General features: G+C 43.8%; 1 long non-coding RNA gene across 8 annotated transcripts in view; it reads right to left on the bottom strand.

The window, feature by feature from the left end:
• Positions 1–25,207, bottom strand: part of LOC307181340 — a 1,758,975-nt gene that overhangs the window by 219,543 nt on the left and 1,514,225 nt on the right. For 6 of the 8 annotated variants that reach the window (XR_013826453.1, XR_013826455.1, XR_013826456.1 and 3 more), the window contains one exon: positions 2,703–2,788. The exons of the other annotated variants lie outside the window; for them this stretch is intronic. This is a non-coding gene — a long non-coding RNA (uncharacterized lncRNA). The remainder of the gene's footprint in view (positions 1–2,702; positions 2,789–25,207) is intronic. 8 annotated transcript variants of the gene reach the window in all.

Raw genomic sequence — 25,207 nt, 5'->3', positions numbered from 1 at the left:
AGGATTGGAGAGGTTCGGTGAGCAAATGAAGACCCTTTGAAGTCATATTGCATGGTACCCATTCCACGGGTCTCAACTCTCCAGGTTTAAGGTATTCTTTCTTCAGCTAAAACATGCATGTGGAACCCAGAGTATGATCAACCATGTGATCGGGAGACGTGTTCAAATATGTCTCAGTTTTCCTCCCCTGGTACTCGGGTGCAACATTCCAGACGCTTTACTAACACTCTCCCGACTTGGAGAGTCAGTCCCTTTAACCTCCTGTTTGGCCCAGTTTGCAATTTCTGTGGAAGATGAACAGGAATAGCGAGAACCAATGAGAGGCTAGCTGGAGGTGTCTGGACGGGCAAATTTAACTCTCATTTCCCACCAGGAAGAGGAATTAACCAAAGGCTCAGCGTGCCGGGCCGGAACCAGATTAGGGCCTGAAGCCATCCTGCGGTGTTGCGGCCAGGTCACAAGAAAGCGAGTTGAAGAAAGGAGCTCAGGGGCACTGTAATTCACAAACCTGCAGAGTTATAAATGACAGCTATCGTCCAAAAATAGACTGAAGTTAGGCTGCCAAGAGAACTTGAAAGCGGGGCAGAATTGCAGGAAACCGATTTCAGGAGGTAGACTGGAATTGCATTGAAAGCATAGGAAAAGAGGCAGAACGTCCACAATGATGCACTTGGCCAAAAAGGGCGTATGCGTTTTTTCCTGAATATATTCAGGAAAAAACGCATACGCCCTTTTTGGCCAACCAAGCAAGCTTGCAAAGGAAATCTGCACTACAATGAAGTCTCACTTCCCCCCGGTCAAAAGGGCCATCTGAAAAAAGTGTAAAATCCAGAAAGGCAGGACAGGCCATGGAGAACTGGGAGCCTTGTTATGCTGATGGGCGGGATGTAAATTGCCAACAGACACTCGGGAGAAGTGTATGGTGTTTCCTGAAACATCTAAAAAACAAAGCAACAGAACCTCGGGCACTTCCACTTATGGTCCTATAGCTTAGGGAAATTAAAATCAAAAAGACACAGCCACCCCAAAGTTTGGAACGGCTCTGTTTACAAGAACCTCGTTTACAGTACAAGTTCAACATCGCAGAAAGTGAAAAATGGATAAAGAAGTTGTGGTATTTACTTACAAAGCAATATCACTCAGCAATGAAATCTGTGTCATCAGGCCCTTAGCAGCACAATGAGTGGATTCAGGTATGATGATTCTAACTGAAATAAGTCACACAGAAAAAGAAACATCATAAGATATCAGTAATACACGGAATGTAAACTTGGCTACACAGGAACTGAATTACAGAACAGAAGAGGGTCTCAAATTTAGAAAACCAACTTATGCTTGCTTAAGGGGAAAGGTGAGTTGGGGTGCTGCATAAAACCAGAGATTGAAATGAGCACAGATAAAGTTCCTTAAGCCAAATATGGAATAGACAAGAGCTACTCCTTGCTCAACGAAATGGACTCAACACCCCATATTAAACGCCTAAGAATGTACCTGACTAGTAAGTATCTTAAAACCTATGGATTGCTATGTCTCCGAAAGAGAATCAAGCATGTGTACAGGGGCATAAACGCAGCAGTGATAGGATTGGAGAGGTTCGGTGAGCAAATGAAGACCCTTTGAAGTCATATTGCATGGTACCCATTCCACGGGTTTCAACTACCCAGGTTTTAGGTATTCTTCGCTCAGCTAAAACATGCATGTGGAACCCAGAGTATGATCAACCATGTGATCAGGAGACGTGTTCAAATATGTCTCAGTTTTCGTACCCTGGTACTCGGGTGCAACATTCCAGATGCTTTACTAACACTCTCCCGACTTGGAGAGTCAGTCCCTTTAACCTCCTGTTTGGCCCAGTTTGCAATTTCTGTGGAAGATGAACAGGAATAGCGAGAACCAATGAGAGACTAGCTGGAGGTGTCTGGATGGGCAAATTTAACTCTCATTTCCCACCAGGAAGAGGAATTAACCAAAGGCTCAGCGTGCCGTGCCGGAACCAGATTAGGGCCTGAAGACATCCTGCGGTGTTGCGGCCAGGTCACAAGAAAGCGAGTTGAAGAAAGGAGCTCAGGGGCACTGTAATTCACAAACCTGCAGAGTTATAAATGACAGCTATCGTCCAAAAATAGACTGAAGTAAGGCTGCCAAGAGGACTTGAAAGCGGGGCAGAATTGCAGGAAACCGATTTCAGGAGGTAGACTGGAATTGCATTGAAAGCATAGGAAAAGAGGCAGAACGTCCACAATGATGCACTTGGCCAAAAAGGACGTATGCGTTTTTTCCTGAATATATTCAGGAAAAAACGCATACGCCCTTTTTGGCCAACCAAGCAAGCTTGCAAAGGAAATCTGCACTACAATGAAGTCTCACTTCCCCCTGGTCAAAAGGGCCATCTGAAAAAAGTGTAAAATCCAGAAAGGCAGGACAGGCCATGGAGAACTGGGAGCCTTGTTATGCTGATGGGCGGGATGTAAATTGCCAACAACCACTCGGGAGAAGTGTATGGTGTTTCCTGAAACATCTAAAAAACAAAGCAAGAGAACCTCGGGCACTTCCACTTATGGTCCTATAGCTTAGGGAAATTAAAATCAAAAAGACACAGCCACCCCAAAGTTTGGAACGGCTCTGTTTACAAGAACCTCGTTTACAGTACAAGTTCAACATCGCAGAAAGTGAAAAATGGAGAAAGAAGTTGTGGTATTTACTTAAAAAGCAATATCACTCAGCAATGAAATCTGTGTCATCAGGCCCTTAGCAGCACAATGAGTGGATTCAGGTATGATGATTCTAACTGAAATAAGTCACACAGAAAAAGAAACATCATAAGATATCACTAATACACAGAATGTAAACTTGGCTACACAGGAACTGAATTACAGAACAGAACAGGGTCTCAAATTTAGAAAACTAACTTATGCTTGCTTAAGGGGAAAGGTGAGTTGGGGTGCTGCATAAAACCAGAGATTGAAATGAGCACAGATAAAGTTCCTTAAGCCAAATATGGAATAGACAAGAGCTACTCCTTGCTCAACGAAATGGACTCAACACCCCATATTAAACGCCTAAGAATGTACCTGACTAGTAAGTATCTTAAAACTTATGGATTGCTATGTCTCCGAAAGAGAATCAAGCATGTGTACAGGGGCATAAACGCAGCAGTGATAGGATTGGAGAGGTTCGTGAGCAAATGAAGACCCTTTGAAGTCATATTGCATGGTACCCATTCCACGGGTTTCAACTACCCAGGTTTAAGGTATTCTTCCTTCAGCTAAAACATGCATGTGGAACCTAGAGTATGATCAACCATGTGATCGGGAGACGTGTTCAAATATGTCTCAGTTTTCGTACCCTGGTACTCGGGTGCAACATTCCAGACGCTTTACTAACACTCTCCCCACTTGGAGAGTCAGTCCCTTTAACCTCCTGTTTGGCCCAGTTTGCAATTTCTGTGGAAGATGAACAGGAATAGCGAGAACCAATGAAAGAATAGCTGGAGGTGTGTGGTTGGGCAAATTTAACTCTCATTTCCCACCAGGAAGAGGAATTAACCAAAGGCTCAGCATGCCGGGCCGGAACCAGATTAGGGCCTGAAGCCATCCTGCGGTGTTGCGGCCAGGTCACAAGAAAGCGAGTTGAAGAAAGGAGCTCAGGGGCACTGTAATTCACAAACCTGCAGAGTTATAAATGAGAGCTATCGTCCAAAAATAGACTGAAGTAAGGCTGCCAAGAGGACTTGAAAGCGGGGCAGAATTGCAGGAAACCGATTTCAGGAGGTAGACTGGAATTGCATTGAAAGCATAGGAAAAGAGGCAGAACGTCCACAATGATGCACTTGGCCAAAAAGGGCGTATGCGTTTTTTCCTGAATATATTCAGGAAAAAACGCATAGGCCCTTTTTGGCTAACCAAGCAAGCTTGCAAAGGAAATCGGCACTACAATGAAGTCTCACTTCCCCCCGGTCAAAAGGGACATCTGAAAAAAGTGTAGAATCCAGAAAGGCAACAGGCATTGAGAACTGGGAGCCTTGTTATGCTGATGGGCGGGATGTAAATTGCCAACAGACACTCAGGAGAAGTGTATGGTGTTTCCTGAAACATCTAAAAAACAAAGCAACAGAGCCTAGGGCACTTCCACTTATGGTCCTATAGCTTCGGGAAATTAAAATCAAAAAGACACAGCCACCCCAAAGTTTGCGACGCCTCTGTTTACAAGAACCTCGTTTACCGTACAAGTTCAATATCACAGAAAGTGAAAAATGGATAAAGAACTTGTGGTACTTACGTACAATGCAGTATCACTCAGCAATGAAATCTATGTCATCAGGCCCGTAGCAGCATAATGAGTGGATTCAGGTACGATGATTCTAACTGAAATAAGTCACACAGAAAAAGAAACATCATAAGATATCACTAATACACGGAATGTAAACTTGGCTACACAGGAACTGCATTCCAAAACAGAACAGGGTCTCAAATTTAGAAAACCAACTTATGCTTGCTTAAGGGGAAAGGTGAGTTGGGGTGCTGCATAAAACCAGAGATTGAAATGAGAACAGATAAAGTTCCTTAAGCCAAATATGGAATAGACAAGAGCTACTCCTTGCTCAACAAAATGGACACAAAACCCCATATTAAACGCCTAAGAATGTACCGGACTAGTAAGTATCTTAAAACCTATGGATTGCTATGTCTCCTAAAGAGAATCAAGCGTGTGTACAGGGGCATAAACGCAGCAGTGATAGGATTGGAGAGGTTCGGTGAGCAAATGAAGACCCTTTGAAGTCATATTGCATGGTACCCATTTCACGGGTCTCAGCTCTCCAGGTTTAAGGTATTCTTCCTTCAGCTAAAACATGCATGTGGAACCCAGAGTATGATCAACCATGTGAACGGGAGACGTGTTCAAATATGTCTCAGTTTTCGTACCCTGGTACTCAGGTGCAACATTCCAGACGCTTTACTAACACTCTCCCGACTTGGAGAGTCAGTCCGTTTAACCTCCTGTTTGGCCCAGTTTGCAATTTCTGCGGAAGATGAACAGGAATAGCGAGAACCAATGAGAGGCTAGCTGGAGGTGTCTGGACGGGCAAATTTAAGTCTCATTTCCCACCAGGAAGAGGAAATAACCAAAGGCTCATTGTGCCGTGCCGTAACCAGATTAGGGCCTGAAGCCATCCTGCGGTGTTGCGGCCAGGTCACAAGAAAGCGAGTTGAAGAAAGGAGCTCAGGGGCACTGTAATTCACAAACCTGCAGAGTTATAAATGAGAGCTATCGTCCAAAAATCGACTGAAGTAAGGCTGCCAAGAGGACTTGAAAGCGGGGCAGAATTGCAGGAAACCGATTTCAGGAGGTAGACTGGAATTGCATTGAAAGCATAGGAAAAGAGGCAGAACGTCCACAATGATGCACTTGGCCAAAAAGGGCGTATGCGTTTTTTCCTGAATATATTCAGGAAAAAACGCATAGGCCCTTTTTGGCCAACCAAGCAAGCTTGCAAAGGAAATCGGCACTACAATGAAGTCTCACTTCCCCCCGGTCAAAAGGGACATCTGAAAAAAGTGTAAAATCCAGAAAGGCAACAGGCATTGAGAACTGGGAGCCTTGTTATGCTGATGGGCGGGATGTAAATTGCCAACAGACACTCAGGAGAAGTGTATGGTGTTTCCTGAAACATCTAAAAAACAAAGCAACAGAGCCTAGGGCACTTCCACTTATGGTCCTATAGCTTCGGGAAATTAAAATCAAAAAGACACAGCCACCCCAAAGTTTGCGACGCCTCTGTTTACAAGAACCTCGTTTACCGTACAATTTCAATATCACAGAAAGTGAAAAATGGATAAAGAACTTGTGGTACTTACGTACAATGCAGTATCACTCAGCAATGAAATCTATGTCATCAGGCCCGTAGCAGCATAATGAGTGGATTCAGGTACGATGATTCTAACTGAAATAAGTCACACAGAAAAAGAAACATCATAAGATATCACTAATACACGGAATGTAAACTTGGCTACACAGGAACTGCATTCCAAAACAGAACAGGGTCTCAAATTTAGAAAACCAACTTATGCTTGCTTAAGGGGAAAGGTGAGTTGGGGTGCTGCATAAAACCAGAGATTGAAATGAGAACAGATAAAGTTCCTTAAGCCAAATATGGAATAGACAAGAGCTACTCCTTGCTCAACAAAATGGACACAAAACCCCATATTAAACGCCTAAGAATGTACCTGACTAGTAAGTATCTTAAAACCTATGGATTGCTATGTCTCCAAAAGAGAATCAAGCGTGTGTACAGGGGCATAAACGCAGCAGTGATAGGATTGGAGAGGTTCAGTGAGCAAATGAAGACCCTTTGAAGTCATATTGCATGGTACCCATTACACGGGTCTCAGCTCTCCAGGTTTAAGGTATTCTTCCTTCAGCTAAAACATGCATGTGGAACCTAGAGTATGATCAACCATGTGATTGGGAGATGTGTTCAAATATGTCTCAGCTTTTGTACCCTGGTCCTCGGGTGCAACATTCCAGACGCTTTACTAACACTCTCCCGACTTGGAGAGTCAGTCCCTTTAACCTCCGGTTTGGCCCAGTTTGCAATTTCTGCGGAAGATGAACAGGAATAGCGAGAACCAATGAGAGACTAGCTGGAGGTGTCTGGACGGGCAAATTTAACTCTCATTTCCCACCAGGAAGAGGAAATAACCAAAGGCTCAGCGTGCCGTACCGGAACCAGATTAGGGCCTGAAGCCATCCTGCGGTGTTGCGGCCAGCTCAAAAGAAAACGAGTTGAAGAAAGGAGCTCAGGGGCACTGTAATTCACAACCCTGCAGAGTTATAAATGACAGCTATCATCCAAAAATATACTGAAGTAAGGCTGCCAAGAGGACTTGAAAGTGGAGCAGAATTGCAGGAAACCGATTCCAGGAGGTAGACTGGAATTGCATTGAAAGCATAGGAAAAGAGGCAGAACGTACACAATGATGCACTTGGCCAAAAAGGGCGTATGCGTTTTTTCCTGAATATATTCAGGAAAAAACGCATACGCCCTTTTTGGCCAACCAAGCAAGCTTGCAAAGGAAATCTGCACTACAATGAAGTCTCACTTCCCCCCGGTCAAAAGGGCCATCTGAAAAAAGTGTAAAATCCAGAAAGGCAGGACAGGCCATGGAGAACTGGGAGCCTTGTTATGCTGATGGGCGGGATGTAAATTGCCAACAACCACTCGGGAGAAGTGTATGGTGTTTCCTGAAACATCTAAAAAACAAAGCAACAGAACCTAGGGCACTTCCACTTATGGTCCTATAGCTTAGGGAAATTAAAATCAAAAAGACACAGCCACCCCAAAGTTTGGATCGGCTCTGTTTACAAGAACCTCGTTTACAGTACAAGTTCAACATCGCAGAAAGTGAAAAATGGATAAAGAAGTTGTGGTATTTACTTACAAAGCAATATCACTCAGCAATGAAATCTGTGTCATCAGGCCCTTAGCAGCACAATGAGTGGATTCAGGTATGATGATTCTAACTGAAATAAGTCACACAGAAACAGAAACATCATAAGATATCAGTAATACACGGAATGTAAACTTGGCTACACAGGAACTGAATTACAGAACAGAACAGGGTCTCAAATTTAGAAAACCAACTTATGCTTGCTTAAGGGGAAAGGTGAGTTGGGGTGCTGCATAAAACCAGAGATTGAAATGAGCACAGATAAAGTTCCTTAAGCCAAATATGGAATAGACAAGAGCTACTCCTTGCTCAACGAAATGGACTCAACACCCCATATTAAACGCCTAAGAATGTACCTGACTAGTAAGTATCTTAAAACCTATGGATTGCTATGTCTCTGAAAGAGAATCAAGCATGTGTACAGGGGCATAAACGCAGCAGTGATAGGATTGGAGAGGTTCGGTGAGCAAATGAAGACCCTTTGAAGTCATATTGCATGGTAACCATTACACGGGTCTCAACTCTCCAGGTTTAAGGTATTCTTCCTTCAGCTAAAACATGCATGTGGAACCCAGAGTATGATCAACCATGTGAACGGGAGACGTTTTCAAATATGTCTCAGTTTTCCTCCCCTGGTACTCGGGTGCAACATTCCAGACGCTTTACTAACACTCTCCCCACTTGGAGAGTCAGCGCCTTTAACCTCCTGTTTGGCCCAGTTTGCAATTTCTGCGGAAGATGAACAGGAATAGGGAGAACCAATGAGAGACTAGTTGGAGGTGTCTGGACGGGCAAATTTAACTCTCATTTCCCACCAGGAAGAGGAAATAACCAAAGGCTCAGCGTGCCGTGCCGTAACCATATTAGGGCTTGAAGCCATCCTGCGGTGTTGCGGTCAGGTCACAAGAAAGCGAGTTGAAGAAAGGAGCTCAGGGGCACTGTAATTCACAAACCTGCAGAGGTATAAATGAGAGCTATCGTCCAAAAATAGACTGAAGTAAGGCTGCCAAGAGGACTTGAAAGCGGGGCAGAATTGCAGGAAACCGATTTCAGGAGGTACACTGGAATTGCATTGAAAGCATAGGAAAAGAGGCAGAACGTCCACAATGATGCACTTGGCCAAAAAGGGCGTATGCGTTTTTTCCTGAATATATTCAGGAAAAAACGCATACGCCCTTTTTGGCCAACCAAGCAGGCTTGCAAAGGAAATCTGCACTGCAATGAAGTCTCACTTCCCCCTGGTCAAAAGGGCCATCTGAAAAAAGTGTAAAATCCAGAAAGGCAACAGGCCATTGAGAACTGGGAGCCTTGTTATGCTGATGGGCGGGATGTAAATTGCCAACAGACACTCAGGAGAAGTGTATGGTGTTTCCTGAAACATCTAAAAAACAAAGCAACATAGCTTAGGGCACTTCCACTTATGGTCCTATAGCTTAGGGAAATTAAAATCAAAAAGACACAGCCACCCCAAAGTTTGGGACGCCTCCGTTTACAAGAACCTCGTTTACCGTACAAGTTCAATATCACAGAAAGTGAAAAATGGATAAAGAACTTGTGGTACTTACGTACAATGCAGTATCACTCAGCAATGAAATCTATGTCATCAGGCCCGTAGCAGCATAATGAGTGGATTCAGGTACGATGATTCTAACTGAAATAAGTCACACAGAAAAAGAAACATCATAAGATATCACTAATACACGGAATGTAAACTTGGCTACACAGGAACTGCATTCCAAAACAGAAAAGGGTCTCAAATTTAGAAAACCAACTTATGCTTGCTTAAGGGGAAAGGTGAGTTGGGGTGCTGCATAAAACCAGAGATTGAAATGAGCACAGATAAAGTTCCTTAAGCCAAATATGGAATAGACAAAAGCTACTCCTTGCTCAACGAAATGGACTCAACACCCCATATTAAACGCCTAAGAATGTATCTGACTAGTAATTATCTTAAAACCTATGGATTGCTATGTCTCCAAAAGAGAATCAAGCATGTGTACAGGGGCATAAACGCAGCAGTGATAGGATTGGAGAGGTTCGGTGAGCAAATGAAGACCCTTTGAAGTCATATTGCATGGTACCCATTCCACGGGTCTCAACTCTCCAGGTTTAAGGTATTCTTCCTTCAGCTAAAACATGCATGTGGAACCCAGAGTATGATCAACCATGTGAACGGGAGACGTGTTCAAATATGTCTCAGTTTTCCTCCCCTGGTACTCGGGTGCAACATTCCAGACGCTTTACTAACACTCTCCCCACTTGGAGAGTCAGCGCCTTTAACCTCCTGTTTGGCCCAGTTTGCAATTTCTGCGGAAGATGAACAGGAATAGCGAGAACCAAGAAGAGGCTAGCTGGAGGTGTCTGGACGGGCAAATTTAACTCTCATTTCCCACCAGGAAGAGGAAATAACCAAATGCTCAGCGTGCCGTACCGGAACCAGATTAGGGCCTGAAGCCATCCAGCGGTGTTGCGGCCAGGTCACAAGAAAGCAAGTTGAAGAAAGGAGCTCAGGGGCACTGTAATTCACAAACCTGCAGAGTTATAAATGAGAGCTATCGTCCAAAAATAGACTGAAGTAAGGCTGCCAAGAGGACTTGAAAGCGGGGCAGAATTGCAGGAAACCGATTTCAGGAGGTAGACTGGAATTGCATTGAAAGCATAGGAAAAGAGGCAGAACGTCCACAATGATGCACTTGGCCAAAAAGGGCGTATGTGTTTTTTCTTGAATATATTCAGGAAAAAACGCATACGCACTTTTTGGCCAACCAAGCAAGCTTGCAAAGGAAATCTGCACTACAATGAAGTCTCACTTCCCCCGGTCAAAAGGGCCATCTGAAAAAAGTGTAAAATCCAGAAAGGCAGGACAGGCCATGGAGAACTGGGAGCCTTCTTATGCTGAAGGTCGGGATGTAAATTGCCAACAAACACTCGGGAGAAGTGTATGGTGTTTCCTGAAACATCTAAAAAACAAAGCAACAGAGCCTAGGGCACTTCCACTTATGGTCCTATAGCTTAGGGAATTTAAATTCAAAAAGACACAGCCACCCCAAAGTTTCGAACGGCTCTGTTTACAAGAACCTCGTTTACAGTACAAGTTCAACATCGCAGAAAGTGAAAAATGGATAAAGAAGTTGTGGTATTTACTTACAAAGCAATATCACTCAACAATGAAATGTGTGTCATCAGGCCCTTAGCAGCACAATGAGTGGATTCAGGTATGATGATTCTAACTGAAATAAGTCACACAGAAACAGAAACATCATAAGATATCAGTAATACACGGAATGTAAACTTGGCTACACAGGAACTGAATTACAGAACAGAACAGGGTCTCAAATTTAGAAAACCAACTTATGCTTGCTTAAGGGGAAAGGTGAGTTGGGGTGCTGCATAAAACCAGAGATTGAAATGAGCACAGATAAAGTTCCTTAAGCCAAATATGGAATAGACAAGAGCTACTCCTTGCTCAACGAAATGGACTCAACACCCCATATTAAACGCCTAAGAATGTACCTGACTTGTAAGTATCTTAAAACCTATGGATTGCTATGTCTCCAAAAGAGAATCAAGCATGTGTACAGGGGCATAAACGCAGCAGTGATAGGATTGGAGAGGTTCGGTGAGCATATGAAGACCCTTTGAAGTCATATTGCATGGTACCCATTACACGGGTCTCAACTCTCCAGGTTTAAGGTATTCTTCCTTCAGCTAAAACATGCATGTGGAACCCAGAGTATGATCAACCATGTGAACGGGAGACGTATTCAAATATGTCTCAGTTTTCCTCCCCTGGTACTCGGGTGCCACATTCCAGACGCTTTACTAACACTCTCCCGACTTGGAGAGTCAGTCCCTTTAACCTCCTGTTTGGCCCAGTTTGCAATTTCTGTGGAAGATGAACAGGAATAGCAAGAACCAATGAGAGGCTAGCTGGAGGTGTCTGGACGGGCAAATTTAACTCTCATTTCCACCAGGAAGAGGAATTAACCAAAGGCTCAGCATGCCGGGCCGGAACCAGATTAGGGCCTGAAGCCATCCTGCGGTGTTGTGGCCAGGTCACAAGAAAGCGAGTTGAAGAAAGGAGCTCAGGGGCACTGTAATTCACAAACCTGCAGAGTTATAAATGAGAGCTATCGTCCAAAAATAGACTGAAGTAAGGCTGCCAAGAGGACTTGAAAGCGGGGCAGAATTGCAGGAAACCGATTTCAGGAGGTACACTGGAATTGCATTGAAAGCATAGGAAAAGAGGCAGAACGTCCACAATGATGCACTTGGCCAAAAAGGGCGTATGCGTTTTTTCCTGAATATATTCAGGAAAAAACGCATACGCCCTTTTTGGCCAACCAAGCAGGCTTGCAAAGGAAATCTGCACTGCAATGAAGTCTCACTTCCCCCTGGTCAAAAGGGCCATCTGAAAAAAGTGTAAAATCCAGAAAGGCAACAGGCCATTGAGAACTGGGAGCCTTGTTATGCTGATGGGCGGGATGTAAATTGCCAACAGACACTCAGGAGAAGTGTATGGTGTTTCCTGAAACATCTAAAAAACAAAGCAACATAGCCTAGGGCACTTCCACTTATGGTCCTATAGCTTAGGGAAATTAAAATCAAAAAGACACAGCCACCCCAAAGTTTGGGACGCCTCCGTTTACAAGAACCTCGTTTACCGTACAAGTTCAATATCACAGAAAGTGAAAAATGGATAAAGAACTTGTGGTACTTACGTACAATGCAGTATCACTCAGCAATGAAATCTATGTCATCAGGCCCGTAGCAGCATAATGAGTGGATTCAGGTACGATGATTCTAACTGAAATAAGTCACACAGAAAAAGAAACATCATAAGATATCACTAATACACGGAATGTAAACTTGGCTACACAGGAACTGCATTCCAAAACAGAAAAGGGTCTCAAATTTAGAAAACCAACTTATGCTTGCTTAAGGGGAAAGGTGAGTTGGGGTGCTGCATAAAACCAGAGATTGAAATGAGCACAGATAAAGTTCCTTAAGCCAAATATGGAATAGACAAAAGCTACTCCTTGCTCAACGAAATGGACTCAACACCCCATATTAAACGCCTAAGAATGTACCTGACTAGTAATTATCTTAAAACCTATGGATTGCTATGTCTCCAAAAGAGAATCAAGCATGTGTACAGGGGCATAAACGCAGCAGTGATAGGATTGGAGAGGTTCGGTGAGCAAATGAAGACCCTTTGAAGTCATATTGCATGGTACCCATTCCACGGGTCTCAACTCTCCAGGTTTAAGGTATTCTTCCTTCAGCTAAAACATGCATGTGGAACCCAGAGTATGATCAACCATGTGAACGGGAGACGTGTTCAAATATGTCTCAGTTTTCCTCCCCTGGTACTCGGGTGCAACATTCCAGACGCTTTACTAACACTCTCCCCACTTGGAGAGTCAGCGCCTTTAACCTCCTGTTTGGCCCAGTTTGCAATTTCTGCGGAAGATGAACAGGAATAGCGAGAACCAATGAGAGACTAGCTGGAGGTGTCTGGACGGGCAAATTTAACTCTCATTTCCCACCAGGAAGAGGAAATAACCAAATGCTCAGCGTGCCGTACCGGAACCAGATTAGGGCCTGAAGCCATCCAGCGGTGTTGCGGCCAGGTCACAAGAAAGCAAGTTGAAGAAAGGAGCTCAGGGGCACTGTAATTCACAAACCTGCAGAGTTATAAATGAGAGCTATCGTCCAAAAATAGACTGAAGTAAGGCTGCCAAGAGGACTTGAAAGCAGGGCAGAATTGCAGGAAACCGATTTCAGGAGGTAGACTGGAATTGCATTGAAAGCATAGGAAAAGAGGCAGAACGTCCACAATGATGCACTTGGCCAAAAAGGGCGTATGTGTTTTTTCTTGAATATATTCAGGAAAAAACGCATACGCACTTTTTGGCCAACCAAGCAAGCTTGCAAAGGAAATCTGCACTACAATGAAGTCTCACTTCCCCCGGTCAAAAGGGCCATCTGAAAAAAGTGTAAAATCCAGAAAGGCAGGACAGGCCATGGAGAACTGGGAGCCTTCTTATGCTGAAGGTCGGGATGTAAATTGCCAACAAACACTCGGGAGAAGTGTATGGTGTTTCCTGAAACATCTAAAAAACAAAGCAACAGAGCCTAGGGCACTTCCACTTATGGTCCTATAGCTTAGGGAATTTAAATTCAAAAAGACACAGCCACCCCAAAGTTTCGAACGGCTCTGTTTACAAGAACCTCGTTTACAGTACAAGTTCAACATCGCAGAAAGTGAAAAATGGATAAAGAAGTTGTGGTATTTACTTACAAAGCAATATCACTCAACAATGAAATGTGTGTCATCAGGCCCTTAGCAGCACAATGAGTGGATTCAGGTATGATGATTCTAACTGAAATAAGTCACACAGAAACAGAAACATCATAAGATATCAGTAATACACGGAATGTAAACTTGGCTACACAGGAACTGAATTACAGAACAGAACAGGGTCTCAAATTTAGAAAACCAACTTATGCTTGCTTAAGGGGAAAGGTGAGTTGGGGTGCTGCATAAAACCAGAGATTGAAATGAGCACAGATAAAGTTCCTTAAGCCAAATATGGAATAGACAAGAGCTACTCCTTGCTCAACGAAATGGACTCAACACCCCATATTAAACGCCTAAGAATGTACCTGACTTGTAAGTATCTTAAAACCTATGGATTGCTATGTCTCCAAAAGAGAATCAAGCATGTGTACAGGGGCATAAACGCAGCAGTGATAGGATTGGAGAGGTTCGGTGAGCATATGAAGACCCTTTGAAGTCATATTGCATGGTACCCATTACACGGGTCTCAACTCTCCAGGTTTAAGGTATTCTTCCTTCAGCTAAAACATGCATGTGGAACCCAGAGTATGATCAACCATGTGAACGGGAGACGTATTCAAATATGTCTCAGTTTTCCTCCCCTGGTACTCGGGTGCCACATTCCAGACGCTTTACTAACACTCTCCCGACTTGGAGAGTCAGTCCCTTTAACCTCCTGTTTGGCCCAGTTTGCAATTTCTGTGGAAGATGAACAGGAATAGCAAGAACCAATGAGAGGCTAGCTGGAGGTGTCTGGACGGGCAAATTTAACTCTCATTTCCACCAGGAAGAGGAATTAACCAAAGGCTCAGCATGCCGGGCCGGAACCAGATTAGGGCCTGAAGCCATCCTGCGGTGTTGTGGCCAGGTCACAAGAAAGCGAGTTGAAGAAAGGAGCTCAGGGGCACTGTAATTCACAAACCTGCAGAGTTATAAATGAGAGCTATCGTCCAAAAATAGACTGAAGTAAGGCTGCCAAGAGGACTTGAAATCGGAGCAGAATTGCAGGAAACCGATTTCAGGAGGTAGACTGGAATTGCATTGAAAGCATAGGAAAAGAGGCAGAACGTCCACAATGATGCACTTGGCCAAAAAGGGCGTATGCGTTTTTTCCTGAATATATTCAGGAAAAAACGCATACGCCCTTTTTGGCCAACCAAGCAAGCTTGCAAAGGAAATCTGCACTACAATGAAGTCTCACTTCCCCCCGGTCAAAAGGGCCATCTGAAAAAAGTGTAAAATCCAGAAAGGCAGGACAGGCCATGGAGAACTGGGAGCCTTGTTATGCTGATGGGCGGGATGTAAATTGCCAACAACCACTCGGGAGAAGTGTATGGTGTTTCCTGAAACATCTAAAAAACAAAGCAACAGAACCTAGGGCACTTCCACTTATGGTCCTATAGCTTAGGGAAATTAAAATCAAAAAGACACAGCCATCCCAAAGTTTGGATCGGCTCTGTTTACAAGAACCTCGTTTACAGTACAAGTTCAACATCGCAGAAAGTGAAAAATGGATAAAGAAGTTGTGGTATTTACTTACAAAGCAATATCACTCAGCAATGAAATCTGTGTCATCAGGCCCTTAGCAGCACAATGAGTGGATTCAGGTATGATGATTCTAACTGAAATAAGTCACACAGAAACAGAAACATCATAAGATATCACTAATACACGGAATGTAAACTTGGCTACACAGGAACTGAATTATAGAACAGAACAGGGTCTCAAATTTAGAAAACCAACTTATGCTTGCTTAAGGGGAAAGGTGAGTTGGGGTGCTGCATAAAACCAGAGATTGAAATGAGCACAGATAAAGTTCCTTAAGCCAAATATGGAATAGACAAGAGCTACTCCTTGCTCAACGAAATGGACTCAACACCGCATATTAAACGCCTAAGAATGTACCTGACTAGTAAGTATCTTAAAACCTATGGATTGCTATGTCTCCGAAAGAGAATCAAGCATGTGTACAGGGGCATAAACGCAGCAGTGATAGGATTGGAGAGGTTCGGTGAGCAAATGAAGACCCTTTGAAGTCATATTGCATGGTACCCATTCCACGGGTTTCAACTACGCAGGTTTTAGGTATTCTTCCTTCAGCTAAAACATGCATGTGGAACCCAAGTATGATCAACCATGTGAACGGGAGACGTGTTCAAATATGTCTCAGTTTTCCTCCCCTGGTACTCGGGTGCAACATTCCAGACGCTTTACTAACACTCTCCCCACTTGGAGAGTCAGCGCCTTTAACCTCCTGTTTGGCCCAGTTTGCAATTTCTGCGGAAGATGAACAGGAATAGCGAGAACCAATGAGAGGCTAGCTGGAGGTGTCTGGACGGGCAAATTTAACTCTCATTTCTCACCAGGAAGAGGAAATAAACAAAGGCTCAGCGTGCCGTACCGGAACCAGATTAGGGCCTGAAGCCATCCTGCGGTGTTGCGGCCAGCTCAAAAGAAAGCGAGTTGAAGAAAGGAGCTCAGGGGCACTGTAAATCACAAACCTGCAGAGTTATAAATGAGAGCTATCGTCCAAAAATAGACTGAAGTAAGGCTTCCAAGAGGACTTGAAAGCGGGGCAGAATTGCAGGAAACCGATTTCAGGAGGTAGACTGGAATTGCATTGAAAGCATAGGAATAGAGGCAGAACGTCCACAATGATGCACTTGGCCAAAAAGGGCGTATGCGTTTTTTCCTGAATATATTCAGGAAAAAACGCATACGCCCTTTTTGGCCAACCAAGCAAGCTTGCAAAGGAAATCTGCACTACAATGAAGTCTCACTTCCCCCCGGTCAAAAGGGCCATCTGAAAAAAGTGTAAAATCCAGAAAGGCAGGACAGGCCATGGAGAACTGGGAGCCTTGTTATGCTGATGGGCGGGATGTAAATTGCCAACAACCACTCGGGAGAAGTGTATGGTGTTTCCTGAAACATCTAAAAAACAAAGCAACAGAACCTAGGGCACTTCCACTTATGGTCCTATAGCTTAGGGAAATTAAATTCAAAAAGACACAGCCACCCCAAAGTTTGGAACGGCTCTGTTTACAAGAACCTCGTTTACAGTACAAGTTCAACATCGCAGAAAGTGAAAAATGGATAAAGAAGTTGTGGTATTTACTTACAAAGCAATATCACTCAGCAATGAAATCTGTGTCATCAGGCCCTTAGCAGCACAATGAGTGGATTCAGGTATGATGATTCTAACTGAAGTAAGTCACACAGAAAAAGAAACATCATAAGATATCAGTAATACACGGAATGTAAACTTGGCTACACAGGAACTGAATTACAGAACAGAACAGGGTCTCAAATTTAGAAAACCAACTTATGCTTGCTTAAGGGGAAAGGTGAGTTGGGGTGTTGCATAAAACCAGAGATTGAAATGAGCACAGATAAAGTTCCTTAAGTCAAATATGGAATAGACAAGAGCTACTCCTTGCTCAACGAAATGGACTCAACATCGCATATTAAATGCCTAAGAATGTACCTGACTAGTAAGTATCTTAAAAACCTATGGATTGCTATGTCTCCAAAAGAGAATCAAGCATGTGTACAGGGGCATAAACGCAGCAGTGATAGGATTGGAGAGGTTCGGTGAGCAAATGAAGACCCTTTGAAGTCATATTGCATGGTACCCATTACACGGGTCTTAACTCTCCAGGTTTAAGGTATTCTTCCTTCAACTAAAACATGCATGTGGAACCCAAGTATGATCAACCATGTGAACGGGAGACGTGTTCAAATATGTCTCAGTTTTCCTCCCCTGGTACTCGGGTGCAACATTCCAGACGCTTTACTAACACTCTCCCCACTTGGAGAGTCAGCGCCTTTAACCTCCTGTTTGGCCCAGTTTGCAATTTCTGCGGAAGATGAACAGGAATAGCGAGAACCAATGAGAGACTAGCTGGAGGTGTCTGGACGGGCAAATTTAACTCTCATTTCCCAACAGGAAAAGGAAATAACCAAAGGCTCAGCGTGCCGTGCCGGAACCAGATTAGGGCCTGAAGCCATCCTGCGGTGTTGCTGCCAGGTCACAAGAAAGCAAGTTGAAGAAAGGAGCTCACGGGCACTGTAATGCACAAACCTGCAGAGTTATAAATGACAGCTATCGTCCAAAAATAGACTGAAGTAAGGCTGCCAAGAGGACTTGAAAGCGGGGCAGAATTGCAGGAAACCGATTTCAGGAGGTAGACTGGAATTGCATTGAAAGCATAGGAAAAGAGGCAGAACGTCCACAATGATGCACTTGGCCAAAAAGGGCGTATGCGTTTTTTCCTGAATATATTCAGGAAAAAACGCATACGCCCTTTTTGGCCAACCAAGCAAGCTTGCAAAGGAAATCTGCACTACAATGAAGTCTCACTTCCCCCCGGTCAAAAGGGCCATCTGAAAAAAGTGTAAAATCCAGAAAGGCAGGACAGGCCATGGAGAACTGGGAGCCTTGTTATGCTGATGGGCGGGATGTAAATTGCCAACAACCACTCGGGAGAAGTGTATGGTGTTTCCTGAAACATCTAAAAAACAAAGCAACAGAGCCTAGGGCACTTCCACTTATGGTCCTATAGCTTAGGGAAATTAAAATCTAAAAGACACAGCCACCCCAAAGTTTGGAACGGCTCTGTTTACAAGAACCTCGTTTACAGTACAAGTTCAACATCGCAGAAAGTGAAAAATGGATAAAGAAGTTGTGGTATTTACTTACAAAGCAATATCACTCAGCAATGAAATCTGTGTCATCAGGCCCTTAGCAGCACAATGAGTGGATTCAGGTATGATGATTCTAACTGAAGTAAGTCACACAGAAAAAGAAACATCATAAGATATCAGTAATACACGGAATGTAAACTTGGCTACACAGGAACTGAATTACAGAACAGAACAGGGTCTCAAATTTAGAAAACCAACTTATGCTTGCTTAAGGGTAAAGGTGAGTTGGGGTGCTGCATAAAACCAGAGATTGAAATGAGCACAGATAAAGTTCCTTAAGTCAAATATGGAATAGACAAGAGCTACTCCTTGCTCAACGAAATGGACTCAACACCGCATATTAAACGCCTAAGAATGTACCTGACTTGTAAGTATCTTAAAACCTATGGATTGCTATGTCTCCGAAAGAGAATCAAGCATGTGTACAGGGGCATAAACGCAGCAGTGATAGGATTGGAGAGGTTCGGTGAGCAAATGAAGACCCTTTGAAGTCATATTGCATGGTACCCATTCCACGGGTTTCAACTACCCAGGTTTAAGGTATTCTTCCTTCAGCTAAAACATGCATGTGGAACCTAGAGTATGATCAACCATGTGATCGGGAGATGTGTTCAAATATGTCTCAGTTTTCCTCCCCTGGTACTCGGGTGCAACATTCCAGACGCTTTACTAACACTCTCCCCACTTGGAGAGTCAGTCCCTTTAACCTCCTGTTTGGCCCAGTTTGCAATTTCTGCGGAAGATGAACAGGAATAGCGAGAACCAATGAGAGGCTAGCTGGAGGTGTCTGGACGGGCAAATTTAACTCTCATTTCCCACCAGGAAGAGGAATAACCAAAGGCTCAGCATGCCGGGCCGGAACCAGATTAGGGCCTGAAGCCATCCTGCGGTGTTGCGGCCAGGTCACAAGAAAGCGAGTTGAAGAAAGGAGCTCAGGGGCACTGTAATTCACAAACCTGCAGAGTTATAAATGACAGCTATCGTCCAAAAATAGACTGAAGTAAGGCTGCCAAGAGGACTTGAAAGTGGGGCAGAATTGCAGGAAACCGATTTCAGGAGGTAGACTGGAATTGCATTGAAAGCATAGGAAAAGAGGCAGAACGTCCACAATGATGCACTTGGCCAAAAAGGGCGTATGCGTTTTTTCCTGAATATATTCAGGAAAAAACGCATACGCCCTTTTTGGCCAACCAAGCAAGCTTGCAAAGGAAATCTGCACTACAAAGAAGTCTCACTTCCCCCCGGTCAAAAGGGCCATCTGAAAAAAGTGTAAAATCCAGAAAGGCAGGACAGGCCATGGAGAACTGGGAGCCTTGTTATGCTGATGGGCGGGATGTAAATTGCCAACAGACACTGGGGAGAAGTGTATGGTGTTTCCTGAAACATCTAAAAAACAAAGCAACAGAGCATAGGGCACTGCCACTTATGCTCCTATAGCTTAGGGAAATTAAAATCAAAAAGACACAGCCACCCCAAAGTTTGGAACGGCTCTGTTTACAAGAACCTCGTTTACAGTACAAGTTCAACATCGCAGAAAGTGAAAAATGGATAAAGAAGTTGTGGTATTTACTTACAAAGCAATATCACTCAGCAATGAAATCTATGTCATCAGGCCCTTAGCAGCACAATGAGTGGATTCAAGTATGATGATTCTAACTGAAATAAGGCACACAGAAAAAGAAACATCATAAGATATCAGTAATACACGGAATGGAAACTTGGCTACACAGGAACTGAATTACAGAACAGAACAGGGTCTCAAATTTAGAAAAACAACTTATGCTTGCTTAAGGGTAAAGGTGAGTTGGGGTGCTGCATAAAACCAGAGATTGAAATGAGCACAGATAAAGTTCCTTAAGCCAAATATGGAATAGACAAGAGCTACTCCTTGCTCAACGAAATGGACTCAACACCCCATATTAAACGCCTAAGAATGTACCTGACTTGTAAGTATCTTAAAACCTATGGATTGCTATGTCTCCGAAAGAGAATCAAGCATGTGTACAGGGGCATAAACGCAGCAGTGATAGGATTGGAGAGGTTCGGTGAGCAAATGAAGACCCTTTGAAGTCATATTGCATGGTACCCATTCCACGGGTTTCAACTACCCAGTTTTAAGGTATTCTTCCTTCAGCTAAAACATGCATGTGGAACCTAGAGTATGATCAACCATGTGATTGGGAGACGTGTTCAAATATGTCTCAGTTTTCCTCCCCTGGTACTCGGGTGCAACATTCCAGACGCTTTACTAACACTCTCCCCACTTGGAGAGTCAGTCCCTTTAACCTCCTGTTTGGCCCAGTTTGCAATTTCTGCGGAAGATGAACAGGAATAGCGAGAACCAATGAGAGGCTAGCTGGAGGTGTCTGGACGGGCAAATTTAACTCTCATTTCCCACCAGGAAGAGGAATTAACGAAAGGCTCAGCGTGCCGTACCGGAACCAGATTAGGGCCTGAAGCCATCCTGCGGTGTTGCGGCCAGGTCACAAGAAAGCGAGTTGAAGAAAGGAGCTCAGGGGCACTGTAATTCACAAACCTGCAGAGTTATAAATGACAGCTATCGTCCAAAAATAGACTGAAGTAAGGCTGCCAAGAGGACTTGAAAGCGGGGCAGAATTGCAGGAAACCGATTTCAGGAGGTAGACTGGAATTGCATTGAAAGCATAGGAAAAGAGGCAGAACGTCCACAATGATGCACTTGGCCAAAAAGGGCTTATGCGTTTTTTCCTGAATATATTCAGGAAAAAACGCATACGTCCTTTTTGGCCAACCAAGCAAGCTTGCAAAGGAAATCTGCACTACAATGAAGTCTCACTTCCCCCCGGTCAAAAGGGCCATCTGAAAAAAGTGTAAAATCCAGAAAGGCAGGACAGGCCATGGAGAACTGGGAGCCTTGTTATGCTGATGGGCGGGATGTAAATTGCCAACAGACACTTGGGAGAAGTGTATGGTGTTTCCTGAAACATCTAAAAAACAAAGCAACAGAGCCTAGGGCACTGCCACTTATGGTCCTATAGCTTAGGGAAATTAAAATCAAAAAGACACAGCCACCCCAAAGTTTGGGACGCCTCTGTTTACAAGAACCTCGTTTACAGTACAAGTTCAACATCGCAGAAAGTGAAAAATGGATAAAGAAGTTGTGGTATTTACTTACAAAGCAATATCACTCAGCAATGAAATCTATGTCATCAGGCCCTTAGCATCACAATGAGTGGATTCAGGTATGATGATTCTAACTGAAATAAGTCACACAGAAAAAGAAACATCATAAGATATCATTAATACACGGAATGTAAACTTGGCTACACAGGAACTGAATTACAGAACAGAACAGGGTCTCAAATTTAGAAAACCAACTTATGCTTGCTTAAGGGTAAAGGTGAGTTGGGGTGCTGCATAAAACCAGAGATTGAAATGAGCACAGATAAAGTTCCTTAAGTCAAATATGGAATAGACAAGAGCTACTCCTTGCTCAACGAAATGGACTCAACACCGCATATTAAACGCCTAAGAATGTACCTGACTAGTAAGTATCGTAAAACCTATGGATTGCTATGTCTCCAAAAGAGAATCAAGCATGTGTACAGGGGCATAAACGCAGCAGTGATAGGATTGGAGAGGTTCGGTGAGCAAATGAAGACCCTTTGAAGTCATATTGCATGGTACCCATTACACGGGTCTCAACTCTCCAGGTTTAAGGTATTCTTCCTTCAGCTAAAACATGCATGTGGAACCCAAGTATGATCAACCATGTGAACGGGAGACGTGTTCAAATATGTCTCAGTTTTCCTCCCCTGGTACTCGGGTGCAACATTCCAGACGCTTTACTAACACTCTCCCCACTTGGAGAGTCAGCGCCTTTAACCTCCTGTTTGGCCCAGTTTGCAATTTCTGCGGAAGATGAACAGGAATAGCGAGAACCAATGAGAGGCTAGCTGAAGGTGTCTGGACGGGCAAATTTAACTCTCATTTGCCACCAGGAAGAGGAAATAACCAAAGGCTCAGCGTGCCGTGCCGGAACCAGATTAGGGCCTGAAGCCATCCTGCGGTGTTGCGGCCAGGTCACAAGAAAGCAAGTTGAAGAAAGGAGCTCAGGGGCACTGTAATTCACAAACCTGCAGAGTTATAAATGACAGCTATCGTCCAAAAATAGACTGAAGTAAGGCTGCCAAGAGGACTTGAAAGCGGGGCAGAATTGCAGGAAACCGATTTCAGGAGGTAGACTGGAATTGCATTGAAAGCATAGGAAAAGAGGCAGAACGTCCACAATGATGCACTTGGCCAAAAAGGGCGTATGCGTTTTTTCCTGAATATATTCAGGAAAAAACGCATACGCCCTTTTTGGCCAACCAAGCAAGCTTGCAAAGGAAATCTGCACTACAATGAAGTCTCACTTCCCCCCGGTCAAAAGGGCCATCTGAAAAAAGTGTAAAATCCAGAAAGGCAGGACAGGCCATGGAGAACTGGGAGCCTTGTTATGCTGATGGGCGGGATGTAAATTGCCAACAGACACTCGGGAGAAGTGTATGGTGTTTCCTGAAACATCTAAAAAACAAAGCAACAGAGCCTAGGGCACTGCCACTTATGGTCCTATAGCTTAGGGAAATTAAAATCAAAAAGACACAGCCACCCCAAAGTTTGGGATGCCACTGTTTACAAGAACCTCGTTTACAGTACAAGTTCAACATCGCAGAAAGTGAAAAATGGATAAAGAAGTTGTGGTATTTACTTACAAAGCAATATCACTCAGCAATGAAATCTATGTCATCAGGCCCTTAGCATCACAATGAGTGGATTCAGTTATGATGATTCTAACTGAAATAAGTCACACAGAAAAAGAAACATCATAAGATATCAGTAATACACGGAATGTAAACTTGGCTACACAGGAACTGAATTACAGAACAGAACAGGGTCTCAAATTTAGAAAACCAACTTATGCTTGCTTAAGGGTAAAGGTGAGTTGGGGTGCTGCATAAAACCAGAGATTGAAATGAGCACAGATAAAGTTCCTTAAGTCAAATATGGAATAGACAAGAGCTACTCCTTGCTCAACGAAATGGACTCAACACCGCATATTAAACGCCTAAGAATGTACCTGACTAGTAAGTATCGTAAAACCTATGGATTGCTATGTCTCCAAAAGAGAATCATGCATGTGTACAGGGGCATAAACGCAGCAGTGATAGGATTGGAGAGGTTCGGTGAGCAAATGAAGACCCTTTGAAGTCATATTGCATGGTACCCATTCCACGGGTCTCAACTCTCCAGGTTTAAGGTATTCTTCCTTCAGCTAAAACATGCATGTGGAACCCAGAGTATGATCAACCATGTGAACGGGAGACGTGTTCAAATATGTCTCAGTTTTCTTCCCCTGGTACTCGGGTGCAACATTCCAGACGCTTTACTAACACTCTCCCCACTTGGAGAGTCAGCGCCTTTAACCTCCTGTTTGGCCCAGTTTGCAATTTCTGCGGAAGATGAACAGGAATAGCGAGAACCAATGAGAGGCTAGCTGGAGGTGTCTGGACGGGCAAATTTAACTCTCATTTCCCACCAGGAAGAGGAAATAACCAAAGGCTCAGCGTGCCGTACCGGAACCAGATTAGGGCCTGAAGCCATCCTGCGGTGTTGCGGCCAGCTCAAAAGAAAGCGAGTTGAAGAAAGGAGCTCAGGGGCACTGTAATTCACAAACCTGCAGAGTTATAAATGACAGCTATCGTCCAAAAATATACTGAAGTAAGGCTGCCAAGAGGACTTGAAAGCGGGGCAGAATTGCAGGAAACCGATTTCAGGAGGTAGACGGGAATTGCATTGAAAGCATAGGAAAAGAGGCAGAACGTCCACAATGATGCACTTGGCCAAAAAGGGCGTATGCGTTTTTTCCTGAATATATTCAGGAAAAAACGCATACGCCCTTTTTGGCCAACCAAGCAAGCTTGCAAAGGAAATCTGCACTACAATGAAGTCTCACTTCCCCCCGGTCAAAAGGGCCATCTGAAAAAAGTGTAAAATCCAGAAAGGCAGGACAGGCCATTGAGACTGGGAGCCTTGTTATGCTGAAGGGCGGGATGTAAATTGCCAACAGACACTTGGGAGAAGTGTATGGTGTTTCCTGAAACATCTAAAAAACAAAGCAACAGAGCCTAGGGCACTTCCACTTATGGTCCTATAGCTTAGGGAAATTAATATCAAAAAGACACAGCCACCCCAAAGTTTGGAACGGCTCTGTTTACAAGAACCTCGTTTACAGTACAAGTTCAACATCGCAGAAAGTGAAAAATGGATAAAGAAGTTGTGGTATTTACTTACAAAGCAATATCACTCAGCAATGAAATCTGTGTCATCAGGCCCGTAGCAGCACAATGAGTGGATTCAGGTATGATGATTCTAACTGAAATAAGTCACACAGAAAAAGAAACATCATAAGATATCAGTAATACACGGAATGGAAACTTGGCTACACAGGAACTGAATTACAGAACAGAACAGGGTCTCAAATTTAGAAAAACAACTTATGCTTGCTTAAGGGGAAAGGTGAGTTGGGGTGCTGCATAAAACCAGAGATTGAAATGAGCACAGATAAAGTTCCTTAAGCCAAATATGGAATAGACAAGAGCTACTCCTTGCTCAACGAAATGGACTCAACACCGCATATTAAACGCCTAAGAATGTACCTGACTTGTAAGTATCTTAAAACCTATGGATTGCT

This window comes from Stenella coeruleoalba (genome assembly GCF_951394435.1).
Source record: "Stenella coeruleoalba genome assembly, contig: scaffold_40, whole genome shotgun sequence".
Classification (NCBI taxonomy): Eukaryota; Metazoa; Chordata; class Mammalia; order Artiodactyla; family Delphinidae; genus Stenella; species Stenella coeruleoalba.
Note: the sequence above shows the minus strand (reverse complement) of the source record. Positions and strands in the feature narration are given on the sequence as shown.